This window comes from Saccopteryx bilineata, chromosome 6 (assembly GCF_036850765.1).
Source record: "Saccopteryx bilineata isolate mSacBil1 chromosome 6, mSacBil1_pri_phased_curated, whole genome shotgun sequence".
Lineage (NCBI taxonomy): Eukaryota > Metazoa > Chordata > Mammalia > Chiroptera > Emballonuridae > Saccopteryx > Saccopteryx bilineata.
In genome coordinates this window covers 14,634,080-14,653,756 of record NC_089495.1, presented here as the reverse complement: position 1 = coordinate 14,653,756, position 19,677 = coordinate 14,634,080, and the positions used below count along the sequence as shown (strand labels likewise).

General features: G+C 45.2%; 1 protein-coding gene and 1 long non-coding RNA gene across 7 annotated transcripts in view; one reads left to right on the top strand and one right to left on the bottom strand.

Annotated features, from left to right (window-relative positions):
- Positions 1-2,625: 2,625 nt before the first annotated feature.
- The window catches only part of FAT1 (FAT atypical cadherin 1), a 130,836-nt gene continuing 113,784 nt past the window's right edge, over positions 2,626-19,677 (top strand). For 2 of the 6 annotated variants that reach the window (XM_066236067.1, XM_066236062.1), the window contains exon 1: positions 6,322-6,455. The gene's annotated coding sequence lies outside the window, so the exon portion shown is untranslated. Of the gene's footprint in view, positions 3,832-4,373; positions 4,496-6,321; positions 6,456-6,805; positions 6,965-12,102; positions 12,195-19,677 lie in introns of those variants that run through there. The other 4 variants (XM_066236063.1, XM_066236065.1, XM_066236064.1 and 1 more) reach the window with 4 other exon arrangements.
- Positions 4,502-6,133, bottom strand: LOC136308574 (uncharacterized). Its single transcript, XR_010726126.1, has 3 exons — positions 5,998-6,133; positions 5,564-5,736; positions 4,502-4,642 (listed from the first exon to the last, which is right to left on the bottom strand). It is a non-coding gene; the product is annotated as an uncharacterized lncRNA (long non-coding RNA).

The window sequence follows — 19,677 nt, the reverse complement described above, 5'->3', positions numbered from 1 at the left end:
TGCCTATCATTCCAATTCTCATGTTAGAAATAATATGTATACATTTAAGAATTAATTGCATTAAGAATTAATATTACATTTCAGAATTTTCTCCAGTTTAGATATTTGTACCTTTGTTTAGTCATGCTAATATTTTTTAATCATCAAACATACCTAACTTATTAATTTTTTTTTTAGGTAAGAGGAGGGGTGATCGTGAGGCAAACTCCCTGCATGCTCCCCAACCCCAATCCACATGGCAACCCCATCTGAGGCCCATACTCTGCTAGAGTACCCTGTGCTTGAACCAATTAAGCCACTGGCTGAGGGAGGAAAAGAGAGAGAAAAGGGGGAGAAGGACGTAGGGGAGAAGGAGATGGTCACTTCTCCTGTGTGCCCTGGCCAGAAATCTAACCCAAATGTCCATATGCCAGGCCAATGCACTATCCACTGAGCACTGGCCAGGGCTAACTCATTAAATTTTGGGTCCTTTTTTTTTTTTTTTTTTTTGTATTTTTTCTGAAGCTGGAAATGGGGAGAGACAGTCAGACTCCCGCATGAGCCCGACCAGGATCCACCCGGCACGCCCACCAGGGGCGACGCTCTGCCCACCAGGGGGCGATGCTCTGCCCCTCCGGGGGCGTCACTCTGCCTCGACCAGAGCCACTCTAGCGCCTGGGCAGAGGCCAAGGAGCCATCCCCAGCGCCCGGGCCATCTTTGCTCCAATGGAGCCTTGGCTGCGGGAGGGGAAGAGAGAGACAGAGAGGAAAGGGGGGGGGGTGGAGAAGCAAATGGGCGCTTCTCCTATGTGCCCTGGCCAGGATTCGAACCCGGGTCCCCCGCACACCAGGCCGACGCTCTACTGCTGAGCCAACCAGCCAGGGCCAGATTTTGGGTCTTTCTTAATTTCACTTAGTATATTGTTGGTCCTTAATAAATATTTGTAGAATGAGTGAATCCTTTTGTGATTCTATTTTTTTTTTTTTTTTACTTTGGAAGTGACTCAATATTGGAGGCATCATCATTATGATACTTGATGTAGCCTTAAATACAAAGTCATTAACAGTATTGTTCATAATGAAACTGCTCTTTCACGGGCCCTGAACAGCACGGTAGCTACTAGACACATGTGTACATTGAGTACTTGACAAGTAGCTAGGCAGACTAAAGAACTGAAGTTTAATTTAATTTAATAGCAGCTTGTGGCTCGTGGCTACCTGTGGCTTTGGGCCGGGCAGGTCTATAGGTTTTATACGTTTTCTGCCCCTCTTTTTAAACGTAGCTATTTTGATCAATTCTATCAATTATTACATGTGAATTCCTTTCATGTGTATTTTTCTTTTTTTAATAGAAGTAATTAAATTTATCTCTGATAACGGTAAAGATTAGTATAGCAAACCAAATTGACTTGCACAACAATGCCTGGAGGAAATATATATGTCATTTATAGAACTTTGTAACGTGTGGTCAATTTCTTTTTTTTTTTTTTTTACAAATCCTTACTCTTTTTATTTTAATTTTTATTTATTTTTTATTTATTTATTTTAGAGTGGAGAGGGAGAGAGAGAGACAGAGAGAGGAGAGACAGAGAGAGAGAAGTGGGGGAGGAGCTGGAAGCATCAACTCCCATATGTGCCTTGAACCAGGCAAGCCCAGGGTTTTGAACCGGCGACCTCAGCATTTCCAGGTCGACGCTTTATCCACTGCGCCACCACAGGTCAGGCGTGTGGTCAATTTCTAACTTCAACTGTGGACATAAAAGGAGTGAGGTCTCTGTGGTTGAAATAGCAGAGCATGTGGAGTCTGGCCTCTACCCTGACAGGCTGGCCTTTCAAGCCAGTCTTTCTTCTGATGGCCTCCTCTTTCTTCACGAAGCAGGTACCTCCAGGCACCACCTGGCTGTGTGTGTGTGTGTGTGTGTGTGTGTGTGTGCGCGCGCGCGCGCGCAAGTGCGCGCGTGGGTGGGGGGCAGGGAGGGCTATGTTTCTTTCCTATACCTCTCCATTCTCCCAGCCCCTCAGTCCTCTCTCTTCCTTCCAAATCAAAAAGCACCTTCAATTATTTGTGATGACTTCCTTTGAAGCCTTTCTAATTCTATAGATGAGGAAACGGAGCCATTGCAAAGAATGACAGTGGGTAAGAGAACTAATATTAACTACTCTGTGCTTGCTAGACACTTTATATGATGCTCAGTAGGAGTGCTGCCTGTGTAAATGAATGTTATCTCCCTGACAAATAAACAATGTTCAATACATATTTTTCTGAATAGATAAATACACGAACACATTTTTACCTGGTGGAACAGATGTTATTCCCTTACCACAGATGAAGAAACTGAAATTTAGAGAAGTTACCTGACTTCCTCAAGGCTAAGCACATACCATCCTCCAACATTTAATCTTTTATTCGCTTAACTGTTTGATGTCATGTTTCCTGTGTCCCCCGGGTTTGCTCTTTACCTTTCAAAACACGGGGATCAGCTAAAAAAAGACCACTAGATTTACATCAATAGCTGCAAAAGCAGCGGATAGAAGCCTCTTGCAACACCCCCAGCCCTTTTCCAGGGATCTTCGAATTTTAATGCCAACTTTCTGGGAATAGGGTCAACCAACTCACATAAATGGTTCCCTGGGAATTTCACGCTGTTCAGGAAATTTTATTTTGATACTTTAGTAGTGACATTTAAAAAATTCCACAGCAGATATTTTCCTGGGATCTGGATGCTTACATAAAAACGACGCATTCATTTATAAATTATTAAACATCAACAGTGTTTGCATGTATCTTAGTCTCTACTAGGAGGAGTAGACTATTGATTTGTATGTTGGACCCTATCACGATGGGAGACTTGTAAGAAACATCAGAAATTGGCTCCTCCTCCATCTCTTCCTCCACCTCTCCGAACCTTCTCTGCTTCCGAGTACAGTCTGAAAACGGCGCTTATGGAAAGGATTTGAAAATTAAAATATGGCTCTGTGATTTTCAACACAAAGATCACAAATAGCGCTAGAGCACGAGAAATATTTAAAATATATCACCTCCAGAAGTTGGAGGGCTACAAAGAACTAATCGTCCAGGCCAGTCTGCAGATTGTTCGTGCTTCCTCCCTGCAAAAACCGGGCTGGCGACACGTCGCGACGAATTTCAGCTGCAGAAGAGAAAGAGCATCACCAACAGTTCCAGGCGTGGGAATCGGTACCGGAGGGGGCTTGAAAGGAGCCGGAGAGGGGCTCGCAGCGGGGATCCGGGGCCGCTCGGGTGTGGGTGCGAGGAACCAGCGGTCGATGGAGCCCAGAGACGCGCGGCAGGGGAGGGAGGGGCAGACGCTTCCCGGGAGGGACCGCAGCCGCAGGAGGTGAGCACGCCACATCTTCCAAGCTTGCCGCCGCTACTGTCCCGGAGGCGGACCCCGCCGGAGAATCCCTTCAGAGCCGCGGGGCTGGGGCGTGGCGGGGCACTGACGTCACCTCCCCTCCCCCAGCTCCTCCAAGAGGGAGGGAGTGGGGAAACAGGCAGCGATCCGCCGCAGCTCCCGGATGCAACTCTCAAACTCCGCGGCTTGCTGCCTGGACAAGTCCTGACAAACTTGGCTTTTCTGCGGCCCCCTTTCTAGCCCTCGCGCACTCTCATCTCGCCTCCTTTTGGTGCTCAAGTTTCATCCAGGACGGAAGCCTCTGAAGATGCGGCCACCTGGGTCCCGGCAGCGCGGGTGGATCGCACTCTCGTTGGGGACATGCTAAAGATCCAAGGGAGGAAAAGTTGGTACTTTATACACGGCTTCTAACAGATCGCGCGGGGATTACGAACTGCCGGGGACTTAAAAGCGGCGCACCGAGGACTCAGCTGGACTGGTGAGTTCTTTGTTTAATGCAAGTCTTATGTATTTAAGTTTAAACGCAAATTAAATTACGTGGAGATTTTGGCTCTAAGGTAATGCAGGGAAGCGTGTGCATCCTACAGACTCTCCACTCGGCGAGCTGCACGCCCCTCTGCCTGTGTGCATAGCTCGCGAATGAAAGATCGGTATGCATAGGTTTTGTAGTTCATAAAATATATACATAGCACTGTTCAAAAGAACTTGAAAAGCTATGCTGTTTGTGCATTATTTTGAATGTAACTTATTATAGAAATGGTGCCCAGGGAGGGCGCATCCCCGGCAGCGCGATGTGCAGTGGTGCAGCGCCCTCTAGGCCGGACACAAGGCAAGGAGCGCGCTCCCTGCCGGGTTCCTGGCAGACCGCGAACTTGGACCTGCTCCTGGGACGTGGGCGTGAGCGTCGTCGCCGCCACCCCAGCCTTCACTTACCACCCACTCCAGCCCATTCTATATGTAACTTACAAACACTAGCTTGCATGGACTGGGTTCAGAATTGGTGCCAGAGGAAAACGTTTTTATTTTTCGGGAGCCATCCTCCATCCCCGAGATTTCCAAAAGCCTTTGGGACAGGATTAGGGAGGGTCGACTATTGAAAGGACAAACGTGGAGCTTGAACTACATTTCTCTTTCTCGTGAAGGTAATTCAATGGTAGCAAAAAGGCACCTCTGTTTCATTCCGTTGGGGCTAAAGGATCAGTTAACACGTAGCAGCGCCGGAGTCTGAAATCTCCATCTCCGGCTCTTGGCTGTTCCGTGGCGACCAAGTGTAACTTCTTACAGTGAGCCTGGAACATGGGGATTTCCAAACAGATGTTTTATTTAGCTCGAGTAAGCGTTATTATTTATTAATGAATGGTACCTTTTTCCCATTCTTTTGCGCCATTTAAAAAAATCTTGTGATTTTATGTTACGGGACGGTCTTTTTACTTTTAATACCCCCCGCCCCCCCCAGCTGGTGGTGTGTCTTGTGTGGTTGTGTTTTGTTGAGCTAGAATTCGGCAAAGGGAGCAAACCGGTTGAGCTTGGAGATCAGGACACCTACTTTCGCGGGGTCCATGTATGAAATTGACCGATAACTCCGGGAGCACTTTGTGCATTTGTGGCTGTGGTCAAGTGTTTGGATGATAGTGCTTGTTCGGTGTCTGAATTTGTATTCTAAATAACGCGCAGGGAATACAGCTCATCCTCGTAGCGCTACGGAACGGCACACTCAATCTGCAGACATTATTCTTCCTTCACAGCCATAACCTGCTAGACACCTTTATTTTTCCAATCACCTTTTTAAGTTGGTTTGAAAAGAGACTACATTGACATTAACCAAGGAAATTGTGTCTTTAACCCTACATTCCCTCGCCCCCATCTGCTTCGCAGCTCCCCCTGATGCCCCCTCCATCGGTGCTGGGGAAATCAGACCTCTTTGTCCTCACAGAGTTAAAATGTACAAGCTCCACAAACTTTCCGAGGTCACGCTCGCCCTCCTCTCGAGGCCGTTTCCCAGCGCCCGGGAGCATTCCAGGCTTCGGCGGCGTCTCCGCTGCGCTGAGCCCGCGCGTCTGGAGCTTTGCTCGCGCCGAGGATGGGCTCCCAGAGCGGAACGCCGGACCGCGCGCCCCGGCGTGGGGAGTTTCCCGAGGGGGTGCCCCTCTTCCCCTAGGGATCTTGCAGTTTCAAGTCAGAATGGATTTCGTTCGTGAGGTGTGACTTACGGCTGGGAAGGCGCTCGAGGCGGCCCAGCTGCCTTTTGTCCCGCGGCCGTGGGAGTCGGGGGTGTCCGCCCTGGAAGGCGGACCGTGGGGCTCCTCACCAAGGTCGCGGAGGTTGTGGGCGCTAACTAGCTCTGCACCAAGCTCGCGGAGAAAGGACTTTCATTTTCTTGGATCTTAAAGGAGATAGAAGGAGGAAGTCATTCCCATCTAACTGCATTCTTTGCAGACCCTTTTGGAAGGTTTTATACCCCTCGCCCCTAAGCTATTACAGACCCGGAACCGAGGCATTCAGATGCAGATGAAGGAATTTCCTGAAGGGGCTGGAGAATCTAGGGGAGCCGTGGGAAGCGTTTGCATTACCCATTGGTGACTTGTTTTTTTTTAACTTCCCCCTTTCTATCCAGAAACATTCCTTATGAATTGTCTGGACAAACCTGTGCTGGCCGTACCGAAACTAACACCGGCACTAGAGCGAGCGCCACACTGTTCCTCGGAGTGTCGCAAGATCGCCCTCGGCTCCTCGCCGGGAGGGGGCTGCGGGAGCCCTCGGGATCTCTGACCCGTGGCGGGGCGTCACTGCCGCGGCCCTCCGGGATCAGAGTCCCGCCGCCGGGGAAAGTCGACTCGAGTTTACGAGCTGGAGAAACGAGCGCCGGCGCTCGCGGGCGTGGCCGCGGGCGGAGGGATCTAGTCCGCGCCGGCCGGCCCGGGAGCGGGGGCGCGGGTGGCGAGCGGCGGACCGCAGACACCTGGCCGGCGCCACCATGCGGACCCGCGGACCCAGGGAGACCCCCGGCCGACCCGATCGCTGCTCGGGGGCGCGCTAAAGGAACGTGGTGCGCGGACCCCGAAAGCGCTGCCGCCGCCACCACCACTTGGGGCCAACTTTGCAGTAAGTTTGATAGGAACGAAGTTGGAGCTTGGGAGCCGGTGGGCAGAGGCGCGGCGCCGCGAGCGCCGGGAGGTATTCACTGTGCAGCGCGTGGGTGGCCGGCTCTGGGCTCCCTGAGCGCTTTCCTCACCTTGCCCAGATGCGGATCGCGCTGCCGCTGGACTTCTGGAAAAGGGGATGAAAGAAAAGAGCCTGGCTGGAAGGTGGCCGTGCGGTGGCGTCTGCCCCCTGGAAAGTTCAGTGCTGGCCCTGGATTCAGTGGCTGGCCGAGGGGGCGGAGGCGGGGCGGAGGGGCAGGCGGGGAGCCATTCGCGACGTGAACCGAATGGGAATCAGCAGCAAGCAGGGTTCTGCAGGGAGCCGGCCTGAGCCGCGGGCTCTGGTCCTGGAGCCATTGCTGGAAACCAAAGCGGTGCCGCGGCGCGGGGCTACGGGGCGGCCGGGGCGAGGACTTCCGCTGCGCCCTGGAGCTGGGAAACTTCCCCACGCGCTTCACTCCTTTCTCTCCGGTAACACTCCTCCTGCTTAGGGACAACTGATCTCTCTGCTAGGTTAATTCTTCCAGTTCATGAAATAGTATTCACAGCGGAGGGAAGATGAAAAAGAGAGGCCAGTAGGCGAGAGATAGCATCTTGAAATGGAGTCGCAGAGTTCTCCCAGATGTTTTGCGCCCTGAAGGGGTGCTGCTTTGAGATTTCTGTACTAACTGGTTGAATGTAGATAGATGCGATTGATAAATTGATAGGTACGATTGATAAATTGCGGGCTAAACGTTTCCGCAGTGTGCTGTTTATCAGTTTGTTTCTATCATTTCTGGAAGGGAAACTTGTGAGATTTGGTTTTTCAAAGAGATTCTGGTTCTTTATGGCCCTTTGGTGCTTTTACTCAAAGTGCCTTCTTCTGGGAAGCCAACTTTCTGCTGTCTCTAAGATTTTTTTGTTCCTACTGATGTAACTTGCAGGGCTTTGAAAACAAGGACGCAATTGTATGCATTAGGAAAGTAAACTCATAAATATTTTCTATGCAGTTAAACGCGCCTCCCCCCTCCTCCGGCCCCATGCTTCTGAACTATGGTTTCATAAGTGCCTTTTGTGAAGCAACTCCCTGGTGCCTGGCTGAATAGATTTTTTTTTTTAACTGTATATTTACATTGAACTACCATCGGGATAAGATTTGAAAGGCAAAACTGTCTCGTTATTTATCTTAGTGAAGCAGATTTTTAAGGCTTCATATAATCAGAGGTAGGCTTCAGTTGTTTAAGAAGACATCTGCATGTGTTAGAACTAGGTATGGTGGTGGTTTTACATATTACTCTTAGAGTTGTGGTTGTTACCCAGCACATCTGGTCACTAAAATTAACTCATGAAAATGTGTTTCTCCAGTTACACAGGTTAATTTCAATAGTTGGCTTTTGTATCTTTTCATTAATCACTAGAAGTATCTCCAGTAGGTTCTTATCATGTTTAATCCATCATTTAAGTCCATATTGTGGACGGGTGCCAAAAGAGGAATCTAAGGATTATATGCAAACAGTTTTCATTCCTTTGATCCCTTGCATTAGACTTAGTTCTTGAGTCACCTTTGAGCCCTTTGTAATTTCTTTGAATGTTATTATATAAGTGAAAGAGAACTTACAGATTGTCTGTTTCAACTCTCTCGTCAAGTCTACCACCACTGTGTTTCCACCCAAGTTTGGCAGATTTTACAAAGAGCCAGTAAACCGGATCAGATTAGTACATTATTGTTGCATTAAATGTTGTCTCAGTGGCCTAATTTGTGGTCTAGGGACCCAATTGAATAGCTGGAAGCCATAAGGCTAGGTGTGTGTTTAATCTTTATGAGTAGGAAGTTGTAGTGGCAAACTCTCTTTTGACCAAATTATATAGATGATGAGGCCAAACTGTATCTATCTGTCTCACTTAATTGTTCCGTTTGCAACTGTTAGTTTTATCCTGAGGCACTGGACAGGAGTTTTTGAAATGAGGGATGCAGGTAAGTCATTTAAGATTGGAAAGTTGCCATTTTCTCTTCTCATATCTGATAGGAAGGAGTTTTTTATTTCAAAAATGTATTTGATCAAATGAAGAATCTGTTTATTTCACATTGCAAAGTTTTTTAAAAATTCATATTTTTTTTAGTCCCAGATTTAAGTATATGAGCAAAATTTTTGCTGAATTTCATAGTTTATTATCTGTGTGGAGATAAATCTGTAAATAAATGTCTTCTACAAACCACTTAGGAAGATCAGTGATTGTTTAATCCTTATCCTTCATGGACTATTCAAGGATAGAACTTCATAATAAGCTCTGCAGTACAGACACTGATCTAGCATTGCCTCTAGCCAAATTGGAAGCATTTTGAGGTGGGTGGTGACCTCTTTCTGAGCTGCTGGAAATTAGAGCCATCTCCAGGGGAGCCATCTGCAGTGTTGTTGCTGGCCTGGTGGTTGGTTGCACCTGGATTTTCTGTTAATTTTGGAGCAGTGGATGTATTATTATCCCAGGTTATCCTTCCCTCTGACCCCTCCTTTCCTTCATTCCTGCCTTCCATTCTCTAGTCTTAATTTCCACTCGTCGATTCATTCACAAACTTAACAACTGTGGCTATCCTCTGCAGCAAGCACTGAGTGGGTAGACACAGTGCACAGTGGGAACAGATCATGTCGTCTGTCTTCAAGGAGCTTACAGTCCAGTGGGGGAGATCCGTCAGGGTCAGGGCAGTTCACCTGACACCTTAGTGAGCTGGAACCTGGGGTCGGTGGACGTTAGGCTAGGGAGACCTCTGAGGGAAGTGTGAATCAGGAGGGGCTAATTCAAGGAGCAGAAATGACCTGTGTAAATCAGGTCCCAGGAACCTTAATTAGTTGTGAAGTCTTACTTAAGAATTAAGGATTAGTTGCGACTTGATTGTGTTGTGATAAAGGGTGAGAAAAGAGACCTGCCACCTAAGCTTGCCATGTAGCCTGTAGCAAAAAACGTGGCTGATTTAGCATCAGTGCTTCGTTAGTTCTGTTTTCCGTATGAATTGTCTTCCTTTGTGCAGGTGGAACAGAAGGTCCATGGAGAGGGCTGACATTGGTTTACAAAGGCAGGGAGGATAATTTTATGGGGCAGTGGTGAGGAAGAGAAGGAAAGAAAGAAATAGGGAAGAAAAGTGAAAATAACTGTGTGAGGAATGAGGAACAGGAGAAAAAAATAGTAGTGTTTGCATTATTTTTTTTAGAACATATGGGATGGAGATGTTGCTAGTTCAGAGCCTCCACAACTAGGTGGTTTCATCAGCTCAGGCAAACTGGGCTGTTTCAAGCCTGTGAGGTTTTGGTTTGAAATGGGAAGTAAGATTGGGAGATTAAATTAGGAAAGTAGGTAACGGTCAGATTACCAGAGGTCTTTAATGTAAGGCTAAGAAGAATATACTTAATGAGCAAGCTGCGGGGAAACAGTATTTATAAACAAGGGGATACTCTTACATAGAGGCTTTAATGAGATTAATTTGATTGCAATGTATAGGTTAAGTAGTAGGGGGACCAGAGGCAAGAAGACCGTGCAGATGCTGTGTCTGAACAAATACAAACATGAATTAGGCAGTGGCAGAAATGGCTGGGGAACAGTTTTGAGAAATTGAGAAAGAAAAAATGTCAAGTCTGGATAACTTGGTGGAGGTTTGGCAGTTAAGAATAAAAGCATAGAAATCCTGAATTTTCAGAGAGAGAGAGAGAGAGAATATGTGGATACATTTAAAGAAAGAGTAGGGGTGTGGAAGAATATATATCTGTGGAGGGGAGGGGGCTGTAAAGATTTTAGTCCAATCTCTAGTTTTTCCAATAAAGAAAAGACATCCAAGGATTAATTTCCTTCAGTTCACAGAGTTGGTTAGTGACCAGGTTGGGGCTAGGTCACAGGCTTTATGTCTCCCATCCCCTTCTGTTTTAGTTCATTTCTTAGAATACAAACTTGGGTGATTTTGAAAGAGGTGAAACTTCTCTGAAATAGGAAAATACAGTGGAATCCCTGCTAGAGAGGCCTGTCTCCTTTTGTGCTTTGCAGATACGATGGGGTTTTTGTTTTGGTTTTTACGAATTTGTAAAGCTTTATGGCAACCCTGAGTAAAACAAGTGTGTCAAGCAGCATTTTTTTCCAAAAACCACAGACTGGGACCATCCATGTAAGACCGAGAACTTAATCCATAAATGTGTGTTTGTGACTGCTCCACAGACCTGGCCTTTCCCGTCTCTCCCTCTCCTCGGGTCTGTTTCCTGAGACACAACAACATTGTGACTAGCAGTTCAAGTGAAAGAAGAGTGGCACGTCTCTCACTTTAAATCAAAACTAGAAATGATTCAGCTTAACGAGGAGGACAGGTCCAAGGCCGCATTAGGACGTAAAGCAGGCAGGTTTAGCCCAGTTGTGAATTCAAAGGAAAAGTTTTTGAAATGAAAAGTGCTACTCCAGCGAACACAGGAATGGTAAGAAAGCGAAACAGCCTTATTGCTGATACGGAGAAAATATTAGTGGTCTGGTTAGAAGTCCAACCAGCCACAACATTCCCTTAAGCCAAAGCCTAAACCAGAGCATGGCCTTAACTCTCTTCAGTTCTGTGAAGTGTGAGCGAGTTGAGGAAGCTGCAGAAGAAAAGTTGAAGGCAGCCGAGGTTGAGGTTGGTTCATGAGGTTTAAGGAGAGAAGCCGTCTCCGGAACATAAAAGTGCAAGCGGAAGCCAAGCTGCGGCAGGTTATTCAGACGATCTTGCTACTGTAATTGATGAAGGTGGCTGCACTAAACAGAGTTTCAGTGTCGACAAAACAGCCTAACCGGAAGATGTCATCTAGACTTTTGTAGCTAGGAGAGGAGAAGGTATTGGCTCAGCTTCAAAGCTTCAAAGGACAGGCTGACTCTCTTGGTAGGGGCTAATGCAGCTGGTGACAATCCTCCTGAACCATTCTAAAAATCCTAGGGACCTTATAAATTATGCTAAATATACTCTGCCTGTGCTTTGTGAATGGAAAAACAAAGCCTGGATGACTGCACATCTGTTTATATAACATGGTTTACTGAATACAGGATGGGGTAAAAGTAGGCTTACAGTTGTATGCGAAGCATGGAGTTCATACTTGTATTAGTATTAATTATTGTATTATTTTCCATACAAACAACTGTAAACCTACCTTAGCTCCTCCTTGTATTTTAAGCCCATGGCCGAGCTCTACTGCTTAGAAAAAAAGATTCTTTTCAAAATATTACTGCTCATTGACAATGCACCTGGCCACTGGAGAGCTCTGTTGGAGACGGACAACTAGATGAATGGTTTCGTGCCTGCTAACCCATCTGTAGTGCAGTCTGTGGGTCAAAGAGTAATTTTGACTTTCTAGAAATTTTGACTTTGTATTTACTAGAAATACATTTTGTAAATCTATAGCTGTCATAGATAGTGCTTTCTTTGTTGGATCGGGGCAGAGTAAGTTAAAAACCTTCTGGGAAGGATTCACCATTCTAGATGACATTAAGAACATTTCTGATTCCCAGGAGGAAGTCAGAATATCGGTATTAATATGAATTTGAGAGGAAGTGGATTCCAGCCCTCGTTGATGACTTTGAGGGGTGCAAGACTGCAGGGGAGGAAGTAGCTGCAGAAGTGGTGGAAACAGCGAGAAAACTAGAGTGAGAACTGGAGCCTGAAGTTGCGACTGAATTGCTGCAGTCACACGACAGAACTTGAACAGATGAGGACTTGCTTCTGTGGGTGAGCAAAGAGAGTGGTTCTTGACATGAAACTACTCCCCGTGAAGATTCTTTGAAGATTGTCGAAGTCAACTTAGTTGACAAAGCAGCGGCAGGGTTTGAGAGGTCTGGCATCAATTTTAAGAGTTCTGTGGGTAAGGGGATGTCAAACAGCATCACACGCTACGGAGAAATTGTGAAAGGAAGAGTCAGTCTGTGTGGCAAACTTGATTCTTGTCTTATTTTAAGAAATTGCTAGAAATCACCCTACCCTTCAGCAGCCACCACTCTGTCACTGAGCAGCCACCAGCATTAGGTAATGCCCTCCACCTGCAGAGAGACGCGGAAGGTTCAGATGATGGTTAACATTGTTAGCAGTAAAGTATTTTTTAATTAAGATGTGTACATTGTTTATTTAGACATAATGTTGCTATACACTTAATGGACTATAGCAGAGTGTAGTCCATTTATATGCCTGGGAAACCAAAAATGTGTGTGACTGACATTCCTGTGATGTTTATTTCATTATGGTGGAGTGGAACAGGACCCAGCATACCTCCTAGGTGTGCCTGTGTTTTGCAGTGGGGAGTGGGTGAGAAAGCTGTATAGCTTAGGCCTGGTGGCCTCTCAGGAGGAGTGTTCTGTGACATTTGAGGGAGTTAGGGCTGGAATGTGGGATTCTCTGGTGACCCTTTATGACTAAGGCATAGCGCGTGAAATTTCTAAGGGTCATAATATGTGCGGGCACACAGAGAGGCAAAGACAAGTTTGTAATGCCAAACTTGAAGGTGACAGAGTCAGTGTAGAGTATAAAAGTGTTGAAGAGAATCAGGAAAGTTGTGTCATTTGTTCTCTCTATATGTATAGATTGCTTTTTTGTTTTAGTTAGTTTGTAACAATACAGAGGACACAAATAGGGGATTAAGGATGAATAATGTGACATTAAGTCCAACAGGATGAGTACTGAGAAGAAGGTCATTTGGTTTGGCATTAGCTTGTGATGGCAGGAGAGACTCTTTCTGTTGCCAGGCTGGACTGGAGTTTGTGTGGAGCGGCTGAGGGCAGAAGTCATGTGTTTAGTCTAGGTAGCTCCGAGAAACTGGTTATTTGGAACTTTTTGCCAGTAGAAGCGAGGGGAAAAAAAAGGTTTAGTTTGAAGGATCTGAAAGTTTGAAGGAAGTTTGTTTATAAGTAGGGATGAACCTGTGTGTATTTGTAGACTCTACGAAAGGTAGTGGTAGTGAGAGGGTCATTTGAATGGGAGAAAGAATTTAGGGAAGAGATGCAGAAGAGGCAGAATTTTTGAGCATCCTGGGTGTCTTTATTTGGAGCGAGGGTGGGTCCGGTCTCCTCTGGGGGGTGGGAAGAAGAGAGAATGGAGGAAGAGAACCCTCGAAGGGGCGGGAGAAGAGGGATTTTCTACCTGATACCCTCCGTTTTCTTACTTACTATATACATGGAACATTCACATTCCTCATCTATTTTTTAGTGAAATGTCTATATATGTGTACCTAAATATACAGGAGCATTGTTACTTAACCTGTAATCAAAGCTTACTAATTCGGGAGTGGGAGAAGCAGCCGGGCTAACTGCTGGCTCTACCCTGAATGATTTCTGTTTGCAGAGAAAAACACATCAAGTAAGATGATCTTAAATCACGAGAGGTAAACAAGAGGTAAAGGAGTCTGTCTGCTGAGCTCAGAAAGGGGTGGGGGGTGAGGAGAAGACAGTGGTCATGTTGCTGGATGTGAGGAGAGACAAAAGCAATAGCACAGGGACGCCTGGCCCAGCCAGACATGTGCACACAACCCCTCGGTCGTCTGTTTCTGTGTCACAATAAATAAATAGCACAGAACGGCCAGAAATAGTCACCTTCATGATGCCCACAGACATGCTCTACAGGTTCATGTAGTGGGCAAATTACATAGTAGATTTTATAGGGAAGCCATTTAAACACTAGGAAGTCTGTTTAATTTTCTTAAGGGCAAGAAAACTTTTAAAAAATCATTTGGGATTAGTTAAATCATGTAGATGCTGACATGTTTAAGTTCTGAAAGAGTCGTAATGTGCTGAGGACAGAGACGGGAGTTAGTTCTTCACTGTCGGCATCCGTAGTTTGAAGACTGTTGTTTTCATTTTAACTTGGAATCAGTGGTTGATCATTTGAAGGCAATATTTGAATTAAGTTATTGCTCGAGTAGTCAGACTTTATTGCAGCTACCGTCAAAACTAACACCATACAGTTACCGGAAGTAGTTAAATGACTTAGACATTAAACCCAAGGCTGCTGTTCAATTCTAGGTTCATAGCTGGGCCCTCACCCAGTTTTATTGAAAAATGCAAGATAGCTTAAAAAGATTTAGTTATGTACCCAGATAATAAAGATCTACCCATTAGTTTTTCAATGTAAGAACAAAAGCTTTTAAAATTACTGTCTATGACTATTATGATGTAATTAGAAAAACGCAGATTTTTTTTCCTTTTATAAATGTTATCTGGAAGCTGTGAATTGATTAAAGCTGAATAACAAATAGACTTCCTTAGTAGGATACAGTGCTTTGTTTGACTCCTATTAAGTGACTTGAGAGATTATTAAACATTTATTTAATATACAATATTTTTTAAAAAGAAGAGTCATTGAATTTTGTTTTGCTTTTTGACGTCATGACATTTTTCTTTGAAAATAAGGCTACCTTCCCTGCCCTGTAGACATCTTTAAAAAAATACTCTTAAGACTGTGACACTATTCAAAGCAAACATGAAGCTATAAATTTCAGTAGCCACTTAAATTCTAGTGATGTTGTCACTGGTGTTGATACAGAATGGGCGTGGGCAGGCGAGCATGGTGAGGGAACACGGAGTTCTTGGACATTGTTGCATGTTTTTATCATATGTAGAATGGAAAGTTTAGTACTGTTTCTTATTGCATAGAGGGCTAGAATGACTAAATAATTAATATACAACACTGTAGAATTTACGCGTTATGTAATGCTGTGTCCATGTAACGCCCTCTTTCCAAGCATATAAAATACTTCTGATCTTGAACTTTGGATCTAAATCTATAGTCATGTCCTCAGCTCGGGGACTGTGTTGTGTTTGGTGAAGAGGGTGAGGTTGCATTGATTGACTGGAACTTGAAGGTCTTCCTGATGAAGAAATGGGAGCATGTTAATATTGGAGTTCTGCTAGACAAATTCTTCTTCTTTCTTATTTATGGATTTTCAGAGAGCTATACTGAAGATATTTAAGCTTTGGACCCGAGGCCCTTTTCCCTAAAGGCTGTACTAGGTAATTTGGAGAGTGCTGGAAGAAACCGTAAATTACTGAGAGTTCAAGTAGCGGATCACCTTCTAAATATCAAAGTGTAGCCTTTGGCTAAAACGTCTTTTGGAGTTTAATTTTCATAAGCATGCACTCTAGGTGATAATGTACTTTTAGACTTTTTAGATGAAATGGTATTAGTATCTTAGTTTTTCCCTTCAGCTTTGTTTATTTGGCATAGCGTAGTAACCATAGTTTTTTTTGCTTGTTTGTTTTTTGATCATGACATTTTAGAGTGAAACCCAAGTTCACAGTTCTTGGTTATATTACCGTAAGGTTAACAGATTTCCTAAAAAGTGGACTTATTTTGCTGATCAAAAGAACTGCACTTGATAATTTATTCTAATTACAATGACATTGTGTTAGCCAACTTTGCACAGAACGTTCCAGGTTTTTAAAGGCCCCGGTTAGTAATGTGAAGAGAGCTTATTCCAGCTGCGCCGTATCCCGTGAGAGGTGCAGTGGGCGAGTCGTGAACCATTATCGAGGCGTTGGGGCACCCAGGTGTGAGAAGTAGGTGGTGGCCGCAGAGGCTGTGGTCAGACGAGTGGGGTGCCGGGGAGAGAGGACAGCCGCAGTAACTTGACTTGCTGGGCGTTTTCCCAGTGGCCCGGAGGGGGCAGGGCGTATCCTGGGCCTTTGTTGGCCGGAGAGCAGCACGTCCCCAGCCAGTCTTTGTGAGTCGTTCATGTCCAAGTTCCAGTGTAAGGCTTCAGATGCTCAGAAAGATGGACTGACCTGTGTCTCTGTCCCAGCACTGGTCCTTGCTTCCGCCACCTCAGCTGCCCCGTCTCCTTTGCTGGTGCCTCCCCTTTGGCTGTCCTCTTGGGGAGCAACGGGTGTTGTTTTCCTCTCTCCCTGGGTTCCGTCCGCCATTGATCTCCGCTCAGCGGTTTTGAATACCACCGTCAGTACTCTGACCCTTCTCTCACTCATGTCTCCAGGCTGGGCCGCACCCGCACGCCTCTGCCCACCGGATCGGATCTTGACGGTGGGTGGGCATTTCTGCCTCACCTGTTGGAAACGGAAGCCCTCATCTCACGCCCTAAGACCTCTTCTCCCCTCATTCTTCCCTTTCTCAGCACCTGACGGCTCCGATTTTCTTGCTCAGCACACAGTCCTTGGAATCTCCTCAGACACCTCTCTGTCCTCCCCTCTTGCCTCTCCAGTTCATCAGCAAATTCTAAAATCCGAGCACAATTTGATCATTTCTCCCCACCTTCACCATTGCTTCCACTAAGTACAAGGTCGGCATTAACACGGAGTCATGGAGACACTTGACTGAAATGACACTTTATCTCCTTTCCCCAACGCAGCCCCAGGGGAATCCTGGGAAGAACATCAGGCAGACTGCACTGGTGGGACGTGCTGCCGAAGACCTGACCCGTATTCTCAGTACAGTCAAGGTCATTAAAAACAAGGGAAATCCGAGAAACGGGGACAGCTCAGGGGAATCGCAGATAGGATGACTCAGTGTATTGTGGTCTTGGGTGGGATCCTGGGACAGAAAAAGGGCACCGGAAATTATCATATTTCTCCATATATAAGACACTCCCATGTGTAAGACACACCTTAATTTTGGGGCCCAAAATTTGAAAAAAAAAAGTATAACAAAGTTATTGAACTCAAGATTTCATCATAAAATTCATACAACTCATCACTGTCAAAACTCCCATCCATTAGCTTGTCCTCATCTGTGTCTGATGACAAATCACTGTCTTCAACAATGAGTTCAAAAGCATGAAAAAGTGGGAAATGCAAGTAAAAAAAAATTTACAACCAATGTATGAGACACACCCAGTTTTTAGACCCCAAATTTTTTGAAAAAAGTGCCATCTTATACTTGGGGAAATATGGTAACAAGGTAATATCAATGTATCAAATTAGTTCATTCGTTGTGAAAAATGTACCATAATAATGTAAGATGTTCACATTAGGGGAAACGATCTTCCTAACTTTTCTGTAAATCTGAAACTGTTCTAAAATTAAAAGTTGACATAAGAGAAAGGTCCCCCCTTAACGCCCTCCCCTCACCCATGTGCCTTAGCCACAGCGGTCTCTTTGTTGTTTCTCTCACTGGGCTTCTCCGCTGCAAGAGGTTTTGAGCTCCGGGAGATATTTGGCAATATCTGGAGACATTTTTATTAGTTGGTGGGGAGGTAAGACTTTTAATGCGTGGAGACCAGGAATAATACCAACCATCCTAAAATGCCTGAGTCAGCTCTCTTAAGCCTCGGCTCCCCCTCCAAAACCTTCGAAAGCATCAGTCATGCTGAGGCTGAGAAACCCTGGTCCTTTCGAATTGAGGGTTCTCTCTCTCCCTTCAGGTTACTGACCAGATATCAGATGTCAGCATCTCATATACTGTTGACCTGTTTGTCACCAGGAAGTGTATCACCAGGAGGTTGTTTGCTTCACTTTTGTATCCCAGCATCTACAACTATTCCTGGCACATAGTACTGCTCATGAAATATTTGTTGACTGAATCAAATAATTGATGAAGGGAGTGAGTGAATGGTAAGAACAGCATATGCTTATGGCAACAGATTCAGATAGAAAAGCGAAAACGTAGACCTTTCTCCAGCTGCTGATTCCCCAGACGTTACCACTGTTAATTAACAGTTTATTTTTCACCTGTGTCTAGCTTTCTGTTCAGTTTTAAGCATGTTCTTGTACTCTGCTCACAACTGATCCCCCCTCCCCTTTTATTTTGCAAATCTAAATGCTAAATGGGATCAGCTTAGTTTTTCCAGTTAATTTATCTGGACATCTTTACACATTAACATATAGAGTGCTGTCTTACTCTTTTTAATGCATAGTATTTTATATGTAGAATTAAGCAAAAACATTTTAATTGCTAACAATAGAATCCTGATATAATACTTTGTTGTAAAGTGGTAATAGTAATACTATCTTCTAAAACAGAGACAGTGCTTGTTTAACTTCATTTTTTAAGTGTTCTTTAAATAACTTTATATATATATATATTATTCCTAGTTTATTTCTCAGGATGAGAATCTCTGTTTTTGAAAATAATCTTTTAACTCCATGTACCTACATGGTCTGTCCCCAAATTGAAGTTTTTACTTGTTTTGATAAAATTACTAGATCATTACAAAAATATTCAAATTTTTCTGTATTTTAGAACTGTTCACCGAATTAAGAAATAGTTTTGGGAGAAAATTGTTTTATTTTGTTTGCATGAACATCGTTCTTCTAGAAGCTGGAAGTCTAATTTCTTTCCTTTCTCTGCCGAGCTGAAGGCGTGATATCTACAGAACAAGTTAGGGTGCCCAACTTGAACGGGACTCAGTGTCAGTTAAGCTTCTAATTGCTTTCAGCATATCAGGCCTTTTCCTTTCCCACAGCTAGGTGAGCAGTGGGACAGAGTTGGCAGTGGCCAGCTGAGTGGAGATCCTGAGAATTCCTGTTGCCATGCAGATTTCAGCCTGGCTGGTAAGCCAGCTGCCCCGCCCCCTTTCCCAGTCCGCTGTTTCTCTCACCTTTGGTGGTGTTCGTGTTTTATGACCACTCCTTTGAGAGTCGCTTGGCCGGGGCTAGAGTGCTGACCTCTGCTCTCAGTGTGGGGAAGTTCTGTGAAGCCGCGTTGACTTACCAGTTGAGTTGGATGGCCTTTAGGGAAACAGTTGCTCTGGACAGACTTGCTCTGCTCCGCGGCCAGGCCTCAGCTCCGTGGGCTCTCTCTTCCGGACTTCTCCCTTTGACCTCCAGCAGAGCCTGCCACCTTGTTGCGGTGATTGGGCCCTCTACCAGGACGTCAGCTGAGGTGGTTTGGCTGTGTGTGCGTGTGCCCCGTGACTGGTTGTCCAGCGCCCTGAGGACAGTGGGCACTCTCTGAGCACCCGTAGTTGACAGCAGTGCTGATAAAACATACATGTGGTTGATGGGATGTGCTGCACTGGCCGAGGGAGGAAAAGTTCTGTTTGTCATCAAGACGCTGGCTTTCCTTTTGTAAACTGACTTTTTTTTTTTTTTTTTTCCGGCTCGTGATGGTTCAGAAGTGACCTCAGTATCACACTTGGATGATATAATTATTTTAATACATGTAAATTGTTACATAGTACTGAGACAGTAAACCCTTACATTATGTAGGGAGTGAACCTAATCGTATAAAGAAATAATTTCAGGATAAAATTCGAAATGAGATTATAAGCTATCATTAT